Raw genomic sequence first — 15,887 nt, 5'->3', positions numbered from 1 at the left:
GGGTCACATATCGCACCTGAAAAGGGGCATTGAACATATTTTAAAAGGGGCACTTATGAGAATGAAAAAGAGGCACTTATAATAAAGGAAATGTGCATTTGTTGAAATAAAAGGGGCACCGATAATTTTGTTAATAGGGGCACCTCTCAGATTTAAATAGGGCAATTATCAGAGGTGAAGGGGCACTTCTCAAAAGTGAAAAGGGGCACTTATTGCAAAGGAAAATGAAAACTTGTCAAAGGAAAAGGGGCGCGTGTCAAAATTAAAGGGGCACTTATCAGAGGTGAAAAGGGGAAGGGGCACTTTTCCTATGGAAAAAGGGGCACTTCTTACAAAGTTAAAAGGGAACTTTCCTATATAAAAAGGGGCACTGTCACCCCCAACTCTTTCTCCCTATCTCCATCTCTCTCTCTCTCTCACACACACACCATCTCACATCATTGTTTATTTCTCTCACCATTAAATTGTTCTTTCTCATTTGGTTCCCTTTCTCTTTTACTCTATATCTCTCTCTCTCTCTCTCTCTCTCGTTCGCTCTGTTCTCCCACTGTTCTATTCAAGACTGTTTCCATGTATAATTCAATGAACCCAACAATATGCACACTTAAAATCAAAAGATATGAAAGGAATATTGTATATAACATATCAACAATTATGTTCAATTTATTTATTTTTCTTAAAACAGAAAAGATTGTAATTCATGATGAATACGATTATAAAATTGAAGGTCAAAATCAAATATTAAGCTCCAATAGCCTCATAATCTGCTACTCGAAACTATTGGAATTAAATGTTATGTATTTGTTACATTACCTTCTCCCATTTTTTTAAAACAAAGCATAGTCTACTTTTTAGCCGTGTTTCTTTTGCAGGGAATCTGTTATATCATGACTTGCACTATATTATAAAACACATTATAAAACAAGATTTCTTAAATGAATCAAAATCACAATTTTTCCAGTGAAACAATGAACATCTGATGTACATAAAAATATCCTTATGAGTGATGGTTGCTTTGTGGTTCACACACACAACAAGGACATATCAGGCTTTTTATCAATGGTTGCTTGTTTGTTACCATAGCTTCATGTTATGAGGATTATAATACAAAGGTTTTGATCCCCATGCAGTCACAGTTACAGCAGATGGAGTCTGGTTCATTGAAGAGGCTAAGTAGAACTTCATAGTCCTTGCAAGTATGTCTGTTGAATGAAAAGAGAAAAGAATGAAAGGAAACACATTGAAACCTATTTCTGTTAAACCTTAAAAAGGTCTTGCATGTACATTGTGGTAAAAGTGGAGTGCATAATCAATTAAATGAAATTATTGATGGACAAATGTGAATGAACAAATGCCATCCTTGAAGTACCTGGGAATACAAACAACAACTTATTCTTACAGCCTACCTGTCATAAATTCAGCAGCTCAGTAGTTCTCCTTCCTCTCTCTGAATTTGTCTCAGTTATCAGGGAATTTGCCTTCATTTATTTTACTGAAGAAAAACATCATCCTGAAACAAAAATAAAAAGGTTTAGACCTCATTAAAATATCAAAGATCTACTCCATTGATAATTGGTCTTAGTTATAGTGTCAATAATATTCTAACTTAAAAAAAAAACTTAAGGCGCCTTTCAAGTAGGCAGTGACTAGGCACCCCCTCCCCACTCAGTTACTAGTAATCATTGATTTACAGAATGACTACCGGTATCTCTTTTAAAGTCAAGAACAAACATACACATTCTTGCAGTACTATCTCATAAATGTGCTTGCACCAAGTTGTACTTGCCATGTCATGGCCTAAGAAAGCCCTAAGTAGTTAAAGTCTATACCAAAGTTAGTCCCTTTCCTGAAATCAAGTCTACATCTTACTTAGATAACGAGCCGACAGTTGGCCTAACCTAGATGTAAACGTAGCCTGGAATGGAGATTTTACAAGGCCCTAATCGTTAGAGCCCAACTTTTCCATTTCAGTTCACTCTAACATTAGACCAAAGATTGTCTTTGTTTATGTTATCTCCCAAAATGAGCTTCGTGAAAGGGGAAAAAGTAAAAGTAAAATTTACTGCACTGTACTGTAGTCTGTAGGTCTCTAAGTCTTATTTGTTCCAGAATTGTTAGTGGTAGGTCTGAATTTTCTTCTGACCCAAATTTGAAAGTAGTTAATCAACTGTTGATTATTTGTGTCTTATTTTCAGATAGTTCCACCCAAAAGTCTAGGCCAAGCTGTCACTGTCAGGAATGACTGGTAGCCATGGCAATCGAGCTGAAATATTAGCTCGTGCCCATGTAAAATGAATAAAAGTTTGAGTGTAGGTTGCACCTACATTTATCAGACAAAACAATTTTAAATCACTTCATAATGTACCTGTAGACACATCTGCAGATTCATAAATTCAGCAGATCTTTTTAATACAAATTGTATAAACATGATTTGGTTTACAAAATTTAGGCGTAATTACAGCTTTACTCACCAGCAGACTTTCCAAGAAAAATGGAGTATCTATTTTTTCCTGTTCAGGAAATAACTGGTGTTGGGCCAACTGGCTTGGAGATGCCTATGTGGCTGCAATCAATAGCCCCGACCATATTAACGCCAGGGAAATGGTAGTAATTATACAATTCATGTTGGGTCTGCACTCTGCAGGACTGCCTCTCTTGCTGAAGGAATTGTGATGTATTGCTCCCATCTCCTGGCAATGGCTATTGAGATGGACTTCACAAGGCGGGATACCATAGCTTGGGAGAGGCCTTTTTTTCTCCATCCCCATGCATCAATTGAAAAGAACCTGAAATAGCAGAAAATCAAGATGAAAAAATATGTTGATATTTGATAAGAAATTACAATTTCTCTGTAGACGTCTAGTTTACTAACAAGTATTATAAGCCTAAACTACTGTAACATTATCAGCAAATGTAGACCTATGTCAAAAAAAGGAAGCTTCTGTCCATTTCCTTTCGATTTGTATTAGACCTGTCTAGACCAGACTCTTATTGATGAAATTAAGATTTCTAGTCTAGAGCCGGCTAGAGGTCTAACTTGTTAGGTCTAGTACTACTACTAGGCCTAACATTTTTTTTTTTAAATGCTTTCTTGGGGGTGGTTATGAAAATCATCATCATCCTGTAGGAAATGATCGCACCAACAGCCACAACTAGCACTGCAGCTCAGGCAGAGGTGATACCAGACCGAAATTTCTGTCTCTTTCGTTCGTTAGCCTCTGATTTGGGTAGGGTCGGCACCTGAAAGAGAGGAGCCGACCAAATCAGAGGCTAACGAACGAAAGAGACAGCTAGATCTAGATTTAGGCCTAGTGCTAGTCCACTTTTAGGCAACAGCGTCTCGAAAATCCACTATAAAAGTAGTTTCTACGTCTAGCAATGATATTTTTAAGGTGATGTTAAGGTGGTATAAGCGTACGAAAGTACAATAGTGCCAAGAAAAAAATTACCCGGTAAGAAATTGCTCAATCTCAGGAAATGAAAATGTTAACCGACAATTATTTGCACGTATGGGACTGCTCTGCGAACACTGTGAACATTTATCAAGTTTCCCCCAAATTTATTCAGTTAAAAGCATTTTAGATTATCACCAGTACAGCAACATGAAAGTAACAAAAATACTTTATTAGCTGGTGTAACTTTCATGAGCGCTTATCCATACATAAGAGTGTAAATTGTTATCAAATATAGAAATTCAAATGCAAAACTTACCGTTCACTCTCCGCGGACAGTCGATTTAACTAAAAAGTGACGTCACGCGAAGTTAGGCCGAACTATGACGTATTTAAACCTGCCCTCTGAGCGGCCTAAAGTTAGGCCGAACTATGACGTATTTAAGCCTTGGTTTAAACCAAGTTTAAACCATGGACTATCTTTTTTGCTATACGTGCCTTCACGGTTGTTTCATCGCAAAGCATGCCGGGACATAATTCTAGTCCATTTTCACCTTCGCCGTGATCAGCTGTCCTGTTGCAAACAACGGGATTCGTATCGAATCAACATCATAATCTTGTACATAGTCCGCTATTCTGCCGTGATTTTCTTCCAATCCAGTATCATTTGTACGGTAAGAAACCAAAGTTTGTGGTTATTCATTTTTATGACTAATAAAGCTGATAATACGACGTAATGAGAGTGGGCCGAGATCCAACTTTAGTAAATGTAGGCCTAGATTCTAGATCTAGTCCCGTATGTTCAAATGTGTGTGCATTTTAAGTAGACTGATTGTCTTTTAAGCTGCTTAAGTACACTCGTCTCGTGTTTTAGGTAGAAATGTACAGTAATATGAGATTTATGTCTCATGAAATATTAATAGACTTTCTAGATCCTATAATTGATAATGGAATAGGGTCTACTAGAATGGCTGACATTTAGATAGTGATTGCAATTAAGTGTAAAAAAGTAAAAGAGGCCATGAAAATGATAGATTTGTCGATCTGGATCTGGATATAAATTCTGATATCGATGAGCTCAACTTGAGCATCTACGTGTTGAAGAAGTGATAAGGATTCTTTTGTTACAATCATTCTTGTGGTCACGAACTTAATATGATTGTCTTTTCCCTTATATTTATCAGTTGCAGCATCATCGAACACGGCCGATGAAACAGAAGATAACGTGCATGTAGATGTTACGAGAGAGCTCATTTCACAATGGACAACAGAAGTGTTACGTGACTTTCTACAAGGAGGGGACTCAAGCTTGGAAATCGAGTACCGGTAGTCATTATCTTATGGGTGTTCTCTGCCTTGACGCGGTAGCTGTTCAGCCATGCGAGGTAGACACTGTGAGGAACTGGACAATGGATGGATTGGGGGGGGGGGGGGTGGGGGTAGGCATGCAGAACTGGCCTACTATGTTTGTATGTACCTACTGGATAAGGACCCTCCATCACTAGAGGGAAAAATAATGAGAGACTACAAAGAGGGGAAGGCATATAGTTATTTTGCCTTGTGAAAAAATTAGATTTAGCCCCTAAAAAAGTGTTCCTTCGGGTATCAAATGACGACAGGTGAAACCTCACAGTTGTAGAATTATTATCTGTAATGTGATTTCCAAACCATGTGACAGCAAATGGTGTATGGTGTATGTTGTAAAGGTATTGTAAAATGCATTGTTTAACAATGTATAACAATGTTTAAACCGAGATGGACGTATGGCCCTACGTGCTACCAGTGTCTGTGATATGGTGTATTAATACTAAAGCCCTAACAAAATTGTGCATCAAAATGATCAAGAAGTGCCTCTAAAAAGTAAAAATCTTTGTTTGACCCCTTTTACCATACTCGTTTTCCCCAATAAACTGTAGTGTTATGAAAACCGTTTGGCAAACACAAAATTTGGTTTCGATTTCCAATCGTAAATATCTTGATAATGAGACAGGCGAACGGATTGTAAAAGTCATTGAGTTCCTGACTGACCTAAATTTATCATTGCAGCATGAGCTAAATCCAGGATTTTGTTTCAGAATCTGAGAGTAAGTTACCCGATCCCTTTAAATGTGTTTGCATTAAAGGTGGTACCCCCCCCCCCCCCTTCTCAGCAAAAGTCCAGTGTGTAAAGTCAATACGGGCAGATCTTTTTCTTTGTTACGAGCCAGAGATTTTGGGAACACGCATGCGGTACCTCCGTTCCCGTTCCTGGAGGGGGGGGGGGGGCGGGGGTGGTACTACTTCTTCATAAGATGTCAACTTATATGCATTGCATTAAACCTGTTGATATTGATCTAACTTGTATTCATCTCATGGTTATATTTATTTTATCAATAAAATAAAACAACACAGAGAAGGTTGTAGATGAGTACTAAGCAATCATTACTGTATGTAGGACGCCGAGTTGAAGTTATTCATGATTTATTCAAGAGAGGAAGGTCAGACAGACCTGATGTTTTAAATATTTAACGAGAGAAAAATCATAGAAACAGAGAGAGGCATCGAGAGAGATGTCGACGCTTAATAATGAAAGAGAAAGAGTGATAATAAGGAGAGAGGAGAGAGAAAGAGACAGAGAGGGGAGGGAGAGATAGAGAGGGAGAGCAAGAATTAGGTGTGAAGAGGAAGATCTAAGAGAACAAGAGATTAAATTTTACAAATGTACACGTTTCCATGTACCTTTACTTAATTTATATTATAATGTAAACGATATTGTGATGGTCTTAGCTTAATTTTAGTTTGCATTCTTTCCTTTAGCTTTATCTTCTAATTTACTATTCTAATTTAGTAAATGTTAGTATAAATATAATTTTGATTTCTATCTCTTCCCCTATGTCATAGCCTCCATTCTTGCTCTCCCTTCCTCATGTTAGTCCATCTCTCTTTCTCTCTCTCTGTAATGATAACCCCTCTATCAATCTTTTCTCCATCAACTCATGATATGTTCCTCCTCTTCTCCTTCTCGTTCATCATCACAATCATCATCATCATCTCAAAACTGTATTAATCAATCTATAAGACTCTTTAGATTGATCAATACAGTTCTTATAACATATGACCTTTATGTACAAACAATAAACCAAATGGTCACAATCATTTAATAAAAAGTGGTAAGAACAATTATTCCAACTCTATGGGCAACAACGTAATCTCCATTTTCTCCTCCTCGTTCAAATATTAGCTTCTTTTTCATTCTTTACTCGTGTTACTTCTTTATCTCTCTGACTATACTCACAAGAAAGTAGAATCAACGGTTTGACATGAAACAGTCTAGAAAATGAACTAAATTTATTCAAGTATCAAATGATTTTGAATTACAGACAGCTTTCTCCCACGAGATGAAAAAAATATCTCCTTAACCAGAAACTGGCAAAATAACTAAATGCCTTTCCCTCTTTGTAGTCTCTCATTCTTCCCTCTAGTGATGGAGGGTCCTTACCTACTAGGTACACACAAATGTCTCTATACATAGTAGACGACCAGCTGTGCAGTCTGCATGCCTTTCTCCCCCCCCCCCCCCCCCCCCCCCCCTCTCCATCCATCGTCCAGTTTATCTCTACCTCGGATGGCTGAACAGTACCCCCAGAGTCAAGGCAGAGAACACCCATAAAATAATGACTACTGGTACTCGATTTCCAAGCTTGAGTCCCCTCCTTGTAGAAAGTCACGTAACACTTCTGTTGTCCATTGTGAAATGAGCTCTCTCGTAGCATCTACGTTATCTTCTGATTCATGGGTCATAGTGTTCGATGATGCTGCAACTGATAAATAAAAGGGAAAAGAAAATCAAATTTAAGTTTGAGACCAAAGAACCCTCATCACTTCTTCAACACTAGATCATGTAGCAGACGTGTATGCAGGGGGGAGGGAGTTTCGGGGGTTGAACCCCCCCCCCCCCCTCCTCCAATTTTGTTTAGACTATGTGTGTGTGTGTTTTTGAGGAAACCCCCCCCCCTCACTTTTTTAATAACAAAAATAAATTAAACATTTTTTGTGTTAAAGGGTGACCCAAAAAAGGTGACCTTACCCCCCACCAACTGAACAAAATATCGGTCTCCCAAATTTCATATTTTCGGGGAAAAAAAGAAGGAAAAAAAAAGGTGCTCTTACCACCCCCGGCTTATTCACCGGCTGGCCGAGTCGTTGTGAAATTGACTGCGTGATTTTCAAATTTTACCCCCCGGCCCCCCCCCCCCCTCGAAAAAATCCTCCGTACGCCCCTGTCATGTAGATCCTCAAGTAGAGCTCATTGATATCAGACTATTATATTCAGATCCAGATCGAAAAAATCTATCGTTTTCATGGCCTCTTTTACTTTCTTACATTTATAATTTCTAATTGCAATCACTTTCTAGGCCTAACTGTCGGCCATTCTAGTAGACCCTATTCCATTATCAATTATAGGATCTAGAAAGTCTATTAATATTTCATGAGACATAAATCTCATATTACTGTACATTTCTACCTAAAACACGAGACGAGTGTACTTAAGCAGCTTAAAAGACAATCAGTCTACTTAAAATGCACACACATTTGAACATACGGGACTAGATCTAGGCCTATGATTTACTAAAGTTGGATCTCGGCCCACTCTCATTACGTCGTATTATCAGCTTTATTAGTCATAAAAATGAATAACCACAAACTTTGGTTTTCTTACCGTACAAATGATACTGGATTGGAAGAAAATCACTGCAGAATAGCGGACTATGTACAAGATTATGATGTTGATTCGATACGAATCCCGTTGTTTGCAACAGGACAGCTGATCACGGCGAAGGTGAAAATGGACTAGAATTATGTCCCGGCATGCTTTGCGATGAAACAACCGTGAAGGCACGTATTCTCGAAGGTGGCCTAAAGATAAGCCAGGCTTAAATACGTCATAGTTCGGCCTAACTTTAGGCCGCTCAGAGGGCAGGTTTAAATACGTCATAGTTCGGCCTAACTTCGCGTGACGTCACGTTTTAGTTAAATCGAGTGTCCGCGGAGAGTGAACGTTAAGTTTTGCATTTGAATTTCTATATTTGATAACAATTTACACTCTTTTGCATGGATAAGCGCTCATGAAAGTTACACCAGCTAATAAAATATTTTTGTTACTTTCATTTTGCTGTACTGGAGATAATCTAAAATGCTTTTAACTGAATAAATTTGGGAGAAACTTGATAAATTTTCATGGTGATTGCAGACCAGTCCCATACGTGCAAATAATTGTCGTTTAACATTTTCGTTTCCTAAGATTGAGCAATTTCTTACCGGGTAATTTTTTCTGGGCACTATTGTACTTTCGTACGCATATACCACCTTAACACCACCTTAAAATTATCATTGCTAGACGTAGAAACTACTTTTATAGTGGATTTTCGAGACGCTGTTGCCTAAAAGTGGACTATATAGCACTAGGCCTAGACCCTATGCCTAAATCTAGATCTGGCTGTCTCTTTCGTTCGTTAGCCTCTGATTTGGGTAGGACTAGGATCTCTTTCAGGAGCCGACCCTACCCAAATCAGAGGCTAATGAACGAAAAAGACAGAAATTTCGGTCTGGTAACACCTCTGCCTGAGCTGCAGTGCTAGTTGTGGCTGTTGGTGGGATAATTTTGTACAGGATGATGATGATTTTCATAACCATCCACCCCCCCCCCCCTCCCCAAGAAATCTAAATTTCGTCTAGTCTTGACAGGTCTTATAGGAATTGAAAGGAAATGGACAGAAGCTTCCTTTTTTGACATATACATTTGCTGATAATGTTACAGTAGACCTAGCTTAGTCTAATAACTCTATTAGTAAACTACAGAGAAAGAGAAATCGTAATTTCTTATCAAATATCAACATATTTTTCATCTTGATTTTCTGCTATTTCAGGTTCTTTCCAATTGATGTTTGGAAAACTACATGGGGTATGGACTATGTTGCGTGTTAACTAGTAATCCCACATAATTCCCTTTTTTAATTAAACTACTAAAAAGCAGTATCCCTCCAGACAAGAAAACACTTAATAAATGATCACATCCAGACAAATTGATTATGGTTAAAAACTGGTTCTATATTCTATAATTTCACATAAGATACAATGATTACAGAATTATCAGAAACCTCTTCTGTCTATCTCAACAGTGACAGACAATTAAACTATCACTAGGCCCTTGGTAGTTACTATTAATAATCAAACAACATAGATAACTTCCAACAGCACATTAATGTAAAGGAGACTCAACTTAGTCACTATGGTATTAATGATTACCGCTGAATACAAGTCTCGAAATATCAGGAGTCTAGATTCTAGCTGTTCAGTACAACTTAAAACAGTACTAAAACAAGTCAGTTAAATATCATTCCCACTGCATGAATAATAACAGTCAAGAAAATACTACTCAAATCTAAGCTAGACAGCGTTTAGATTTACTTACATAGGCACGAAATATTGTGGTTCAAGAAACCGCTAAACAAATCTCTACTTGTGTATGTGTACGGAATGCACAACACGAGAATACAACAATATATCGGTGGATCTAGACTATAGCAGATCTAGATCAGTAGACCAGGCATAGGCCTAGAACTAGTGCAATTATAAACATGTAAAATATGTGTTAGTAAGCGTACGCACTCAACAACAGGCACTCATTCAGTCAAAATAAGGCCTCACAATGATAAACAATGCAAAGCATAAATCACAATATAATTAACGTTACGTGAGTCATTGGAGTTGAATTCAAAGTAGATCTTCTTCAAGTTCTAGGTAGGTAGATGTAGAAACTAGCTAGTCGAAAACAGTGGTCGACGAGCTGGTTGTCGATCGCGTAGGATATGCAGACGATGATCGACGCTAGGTGAATACCACGATGATGAAGACGATGTTGAAGGCAACGATGATGACAACAATGATGAAGACGACGCTGGTGAAGACAGCGATGATGAAGTCGACGATGAAGACGACGCTGGTGAAGACAGCGATGATGAAGACAACGGTGATGAAGACAACGATGATGAATCAGTTAACAGATGAATACAATGATGATGCAGTCAATGTCAATAGATCAACTTCAGTGACTTGCGATGCAGGTCGAAGAATCAAATGTCGAGACAATATATATGAAGTCGATGATAAAAGGTTGTCAAACAATAATGCAGGTGAGAAAAACGTTAGATCATATTAAATGTTCTATTCTCACTGCTGGTGAATTAAAGTGTCGTCAATGTTGAACATCGAGAGAGTCAAAATATATCTTGCAAAACGTACAAGATGTAAATAGGTGAGCACGTCCACCGGGAATGGTCCGGGGACGTAGCAGTTCAATCCTCGTTGGATACAATTTTCTAGGTACAAATATCAACACAATGACAGCATGTGTGTATACCAATATTAAAACAGCTCACTGATTCCCGCACAGGAAAATCAGAAGAGCGCCAATCAACTACAGCGCGATTGGTTCAAAACAAGCGCACATGTATGTTAATAAGGCACGTGATCTAAATACTTATGAATAAATACGCGTACATCTATGTTAATTGGTCATGTGATCAAAATAGTAATGAATAAACATCGTTATATAATAAATCGAGTTAAAACCAGTTCTGAGGACATGGCGTAATACCAAATCCTCGAACTCTCAATGACTTCTTAAGCGGCCATTTTGGATTAAAAACACAATATGTATACCAGTGAATTATAAATGAATGCACTGTAACATTTGTCGCTACATTAACCCCCCTACTAGACCCGAGCTTGCGTAAGCTCCGAGGGGCGAAAATACACAATTAAAAATATAAAGGAAACATATGTACAAAATACATTAATATACATGAAAATAACCACTATTTATGCGACACGTTCAATGTAGTGAACCTGAACGTACCTTTGCGGCCAGTGGACGTGGCGGCCTGAACGTGTGACACGCGCAGCAGGTTGCGTTTTCACCAGAGCAGGAGCAGGCGTAGGAGCAGGTGCAGGAGCAGGCGCAGAGGTTGCGCGAAGTGCTGTGCGCAGAGGGGAGGAGACGGTAGGCTCTCCCTCTAGAGGCACGTCAGCCGCGGTAGTCCTAGCCGAAACGCTTTCCAAAAATGCGGGTTTCAGTCGATCAATGCTTACAGAAACATGCTTGCCCTTTTGCTCAATAACGAAAAACTTCGGGTTTCGTTTGAGAACCTTGAACGGACCCAAATACGGAGGCTGTAATGGCTTACGGACAGCATCGATACGCAAGAAAATATGCGTACAAGTATCGAGAGACCTATGTACAAAACTGGTCTGTGGTGACCTACGTGTCGCTGTAGGCGCTAAAACAGACATATCGTCGGCCTTATGCCAAAAGGGCCTTAACTGCTTTTGGCCATTCCGAGATAATCGCGTTTAAAGGTTTTGGCCTCTCTAATAGTCAAAAGTTTGTGGTCGTTTTTTTGCTTTTGAAGCCAATTTCGATAAATGTGTTAAGTTATTAAGTTTTACATGAAATGTGTTAAATTTGTTATAAAATATTCAGAATTGTACATGCTATGTGCAAAAAACATGTTAGGGCCTTTTTGGCATAAGGCTTGAATGTAACGTATGTTAGCGTATGTTATGCCAGAAGGGCCGTAACCTACTCGGCATTATGCCAAAAGGGGCGTAACCTACGCGGCGTTATGCCAAAAGTGTCTTAACCTGCCGTTATCGTACGCGTAACTATGCGCGTAACTATGCGCGCGTACGCACGCATAGTTAGCGCCCTTTTGGCATAAGGAAATTTTCTTGTTTCGCAACACCTTTGGTTTGCCAGAAAGGCCCTCCTAACGCAAATGGATCATCCGTGGAGGTTAAGGCCCTTTTGGCGTAAGGAAAAAGATGAGATACGCGTTAAGGCCCTTTTGAAATTCATAATTATCTTCATAAATAAATCGAATTTGAACAAGTGAAGCACATCATTTTAAAGAGAATGATGAAATCTACAAGGTGATATTAATAACTCAATAACCCCCAAAATCGGGTTAAGGCCCTTTTGGCATAAGGCCGACGATATGGTCCTTCAAGCGTTGGACGTAGTCCGCGGGGTCAACAGTATCGTGTCGCGTAGGCACTATCAGCTGGCCTGGAAGACGCAACGCCGTCCCGTAGACTAGTTCGGCAGCGGAAGCTCCGATGTCTTCCTTAATAGCTGCGCGGATACCCAACATGACCAGAGGAAGGTATTCTTGCCAACGGTTTGGCTCGGGTTGAGATTTGAGAGAGGCTTTAAGTTGCCGATGGAACCGTTCCACCATACCGTTGGCCTGCGGGTGGTAGGCCGTGGTGGCTATGGTCCGACAACCTAGCAAATTAGCTAATGCAGTGAAAAGCGCAGATTGAAACTGACGACCTCGATCATGCGTAATCGTGGCTGGAGCTCCAAAGCGAGCTACCCAGTTCTCCACTAGAGCTATGGCTACTGTCTCGGCAGTGGCATCCGCTATCGGGATCGCTTCGGGCCAACGGGTGAACCTGTCGATACAAGTCAGCAGATAAATGTGCCCTTTCGAGGGCGGTAGTGGCCCAACAAGATCAATATGAACGTGTGCAAAACGGGCATCGGGGTTGGCAAAAGTGCCAAGCGGTGAGTGCGTATGACGTTGGATCTTTGCGCGCTGACATGGGATGCAAGTACGCGCCCATGTACAAATGTCCTTGTTCATACCCCGCCACACAAAACGGGCCGCTATAAGCTTTTGCGAAGCTTTAATGCCCGGATGCGCGAGATTGTGCAGATTGTCAAACAACGATCGACGGTGCGCTACCGATACATACGGCCGCGGATGCCCTGTGGACATGTCGCACCAAATGTGCGCGTCCCCTTCCGGAAGGAGGACCTTCTCAAATTTGAGCGAGGTTGACGTGTCTGAGCGCAGAGCAGCGAGCTCAACGTCATCGACTTGGTCGGTCGCGACTACACGCAGGTTAATCGAGTTCGGTAATTGCACTGAGTCAATCTCGGTGCGAGAAAGTGCATCAGCTACCTGATTATCAACGCCTCGAATATGGCGTATGTCGGAGGTAAACTGTGACACGTAATCGAGTTGCCGCGCTTCCCTAGGGGAATGTCGATCGGGCGATGTCTTGAGTGCGAAGGTAAGAGGCTTGTGGTCTGTAAAAACAAAAAAATCACGCCCCTCTAAGAAGTATCGGAAATGGCGTATTCCGAGGTAAATGGCTAGCAGCTCTCGACCAAAGGTACTATACCTAGTCTCGGGAGGCTTGAGGCGGCGAGAAAAGAACGCAAGCGGTCGCCACTCCCCTTCATGGAGTTGCTGTAACACACCACCTACGGCGAGATCGGAAGCGTCTACCGCGAGGCTTGTAGGTAGCTCAACAGACGGGTATGTAAGCATCGTGACGTTCGCGAGGTCCTCTTTGACAGCCGCGAAAGCAGAGTCGCACACAGGGGACCAATCTAACGCCTTTCGAGAGCGCTTAGGTTGCTTGCGCAGCAAATCAGTCAAGGCGGCCAGCGAGGATGCGCACTTAGGCATAAATCGGCGGTAAAAATTAACCATGCCTAAGAACCGGCGCAGCTGGCGTAGCGAGGTAGGGCGCGGAAATTTGCGAATTACCGCGACCTTGTCATCCATCGGGGAGACGCCCTGGGCAGTCACATGGTGCCCTAGAAAGTCTAGTGCTTCGACTCCAAACTGGCATTTGTCAGGATGCACTACTACTCCATAATCACGGAGGCTTGTGAACAGCTGGCGCAAATGAGTCTCGTGCTGTTCGGGATTCTCGCTGGCAACAAGAATATCATCAAGATACACGAATACAAATGGCAGGTCACGGACGACCCTATCAATAAACCTTTGAAAGGTTTGCGCCGCGTTGCGTAGTCCGAATGGCATGCGTCGGAAATGGAATAACCCAAAAGGGGTTGTCAGCGCGGTCTTCTTCACATCATCAGGGTGTACGGGGATCTGATGATATGCGCGCACTAAGTCAACTTTGGAAAATACGCACTTGTCTCGCAACTGTGCGGCAAAGTCGTGAAGGTGCGGAATGGGATAGCGATCCGGGACGGTCACGCGATTAAGAGCGCGGTAATCGCCACATGGTCGCCAACCGCCTGACTTCTTTGGCACCATGTGGAGCGGCGACGCCCATGAACTGTCTGAGGGCTCGACAATGCCCAAATCGAGTAACCGGCCAAACTCGTCTTTAGCGATCTTGTGTTTGTCCGGCGCTAAGCGTCGAGGTCGTGCCGAAACTGGTGGGCCGGTTGTGAGTATTCTATGTGTGACGTCATGTTTCAACGGACAGTTCTTAAACATGGGCCGAGTTACTTCCGTGAACTCGGCAAGTAAGCGTTTGTAGACAGAATCGGAGTCTACTTGCACTATTGTGAGATTCAGCGACGGTAAGTCGGAGGCGATGCCATGTACGGACAGACTAGTGGTGGCATCCCAAAGTCGGTTGGTGCGCAAATCCACTAGTAAGCCGTAATGCCTCAAAAAATCTGCGCCGAGGATAGGCTGCGAAACATCGGCCAATATGAATGACCACTTAAACGAACGCCGCAGCCCAATACACACTGTGAGCTCACGCTGCCCATAAGTGCATATGCGCGTCTTGTTTGCAGCCTGCAAAACGAGTGGCATAAGGTGCCTCTTATCAGCGGTGTTGGCAGGAATTACGCTTACCGCGGCACCCGTATCGACCAAAAATCGTGTCCCAGAATCTCTATCTGTGACATAGAACAAGCGACCGCCACGAAGAGGGCCAGTGAGGGGTGTCGCGCCCACCTCCTGGCCTAGATGTTTTCCGCCGGCTTGCTATATGTGCATGGCGGGCGGCACTGGTGAGCCTTGTCACCCCACTTCTCATGATACCAGCAAACTTCAGAAGTGCTCGCTGATTTATAGCGGGATGAGTCGCGCTTCCTGTTGCTGCTCATGCTTCTCATGCTGCTGCTTCGGCTCCGCATGCAACCGATAGTGGCGGTCAATTCCTTGACCAATGTCGTGAGCGCAGCAACTTGGTGCTGAAGAGTATTGGGTTCAGTCATGACGCCGCGCCACGCCCACTGTTCACACAACTAAATTCAATGTATCAGTAAGAAATGTGATTATCTAATGGTAAAAAAAAAAATATTAATAAGCAAAGGTAATCTAACTAAATGTTTATCTCAGGGGGATCACGTCGGGGTCACCAATTTGGAAAACTACATGGGGTATGGACTATGTTGCGTGTTAACTAGTAATCCCACATAATTCCCTTTTTTAATTAAACTACTAAAAAGCAGTATCCCTCCAGACAAGAAAACACTTAATAAATGATCACATCCAGACAAATTGATTATGGTTAAAAACTGGTTCTATATTCTATAATTTCACATAAGATACAATGATTACAGAATTATCAGAAACCTCTTCTGTCTATCTCAACAGTGACAGACAATTAAACTATCACTAGGCCCTTGGTAGTTACTATTAATAATCAAACAACATAGATAACTTCCAA

General features: G+C 41.3%; 1 long non-coding RNA gene across 1 annotated transcript; it reads right to left on the bottom strand.

Moving 5' to 3' along the window:
* Positions 1-815: 815 nt before the first annotated feature.
* LOC115929346 lies at positions 816-2,597 on the bottom strand. Its single transcript, XR_004066429.1, has 3 exons — positions 2,472-2,597; positions 1,407-1,510; positions 816-1,202 (listed from the first exon to the last, which is right to left on the bottom strand). It is a non-coding gene; the product is annotated as an uncharacterized LOC115929346 (long non-coding RNA).
* Positions 2,598-15,887: the final 13,290 nt, after the last annotated feature.

Source organism: Strongylocentrotus purpuratus, unplaced genomic scaffold (genome assembly GCF_000002235.5).
Source record: "Strongylocentrotus purpuratus isolate Spur 01 unplaced genomic scaffold, Spur_5.0 spur5_scaffold_4, whole genome shotgun sequence".
Lineage (NCBI taxonomy): Eukaryota > Metazoa > Echinodermata > Echinoidea > Camarodonta > Strongylocentrotidae > Strongylocentrotus > Strongylocentrotus purpuratus.
Note: the sequence above shows the minus strand (reverse complement) of the source record. Positions and strands in the feature narration are given on the sequence as shown.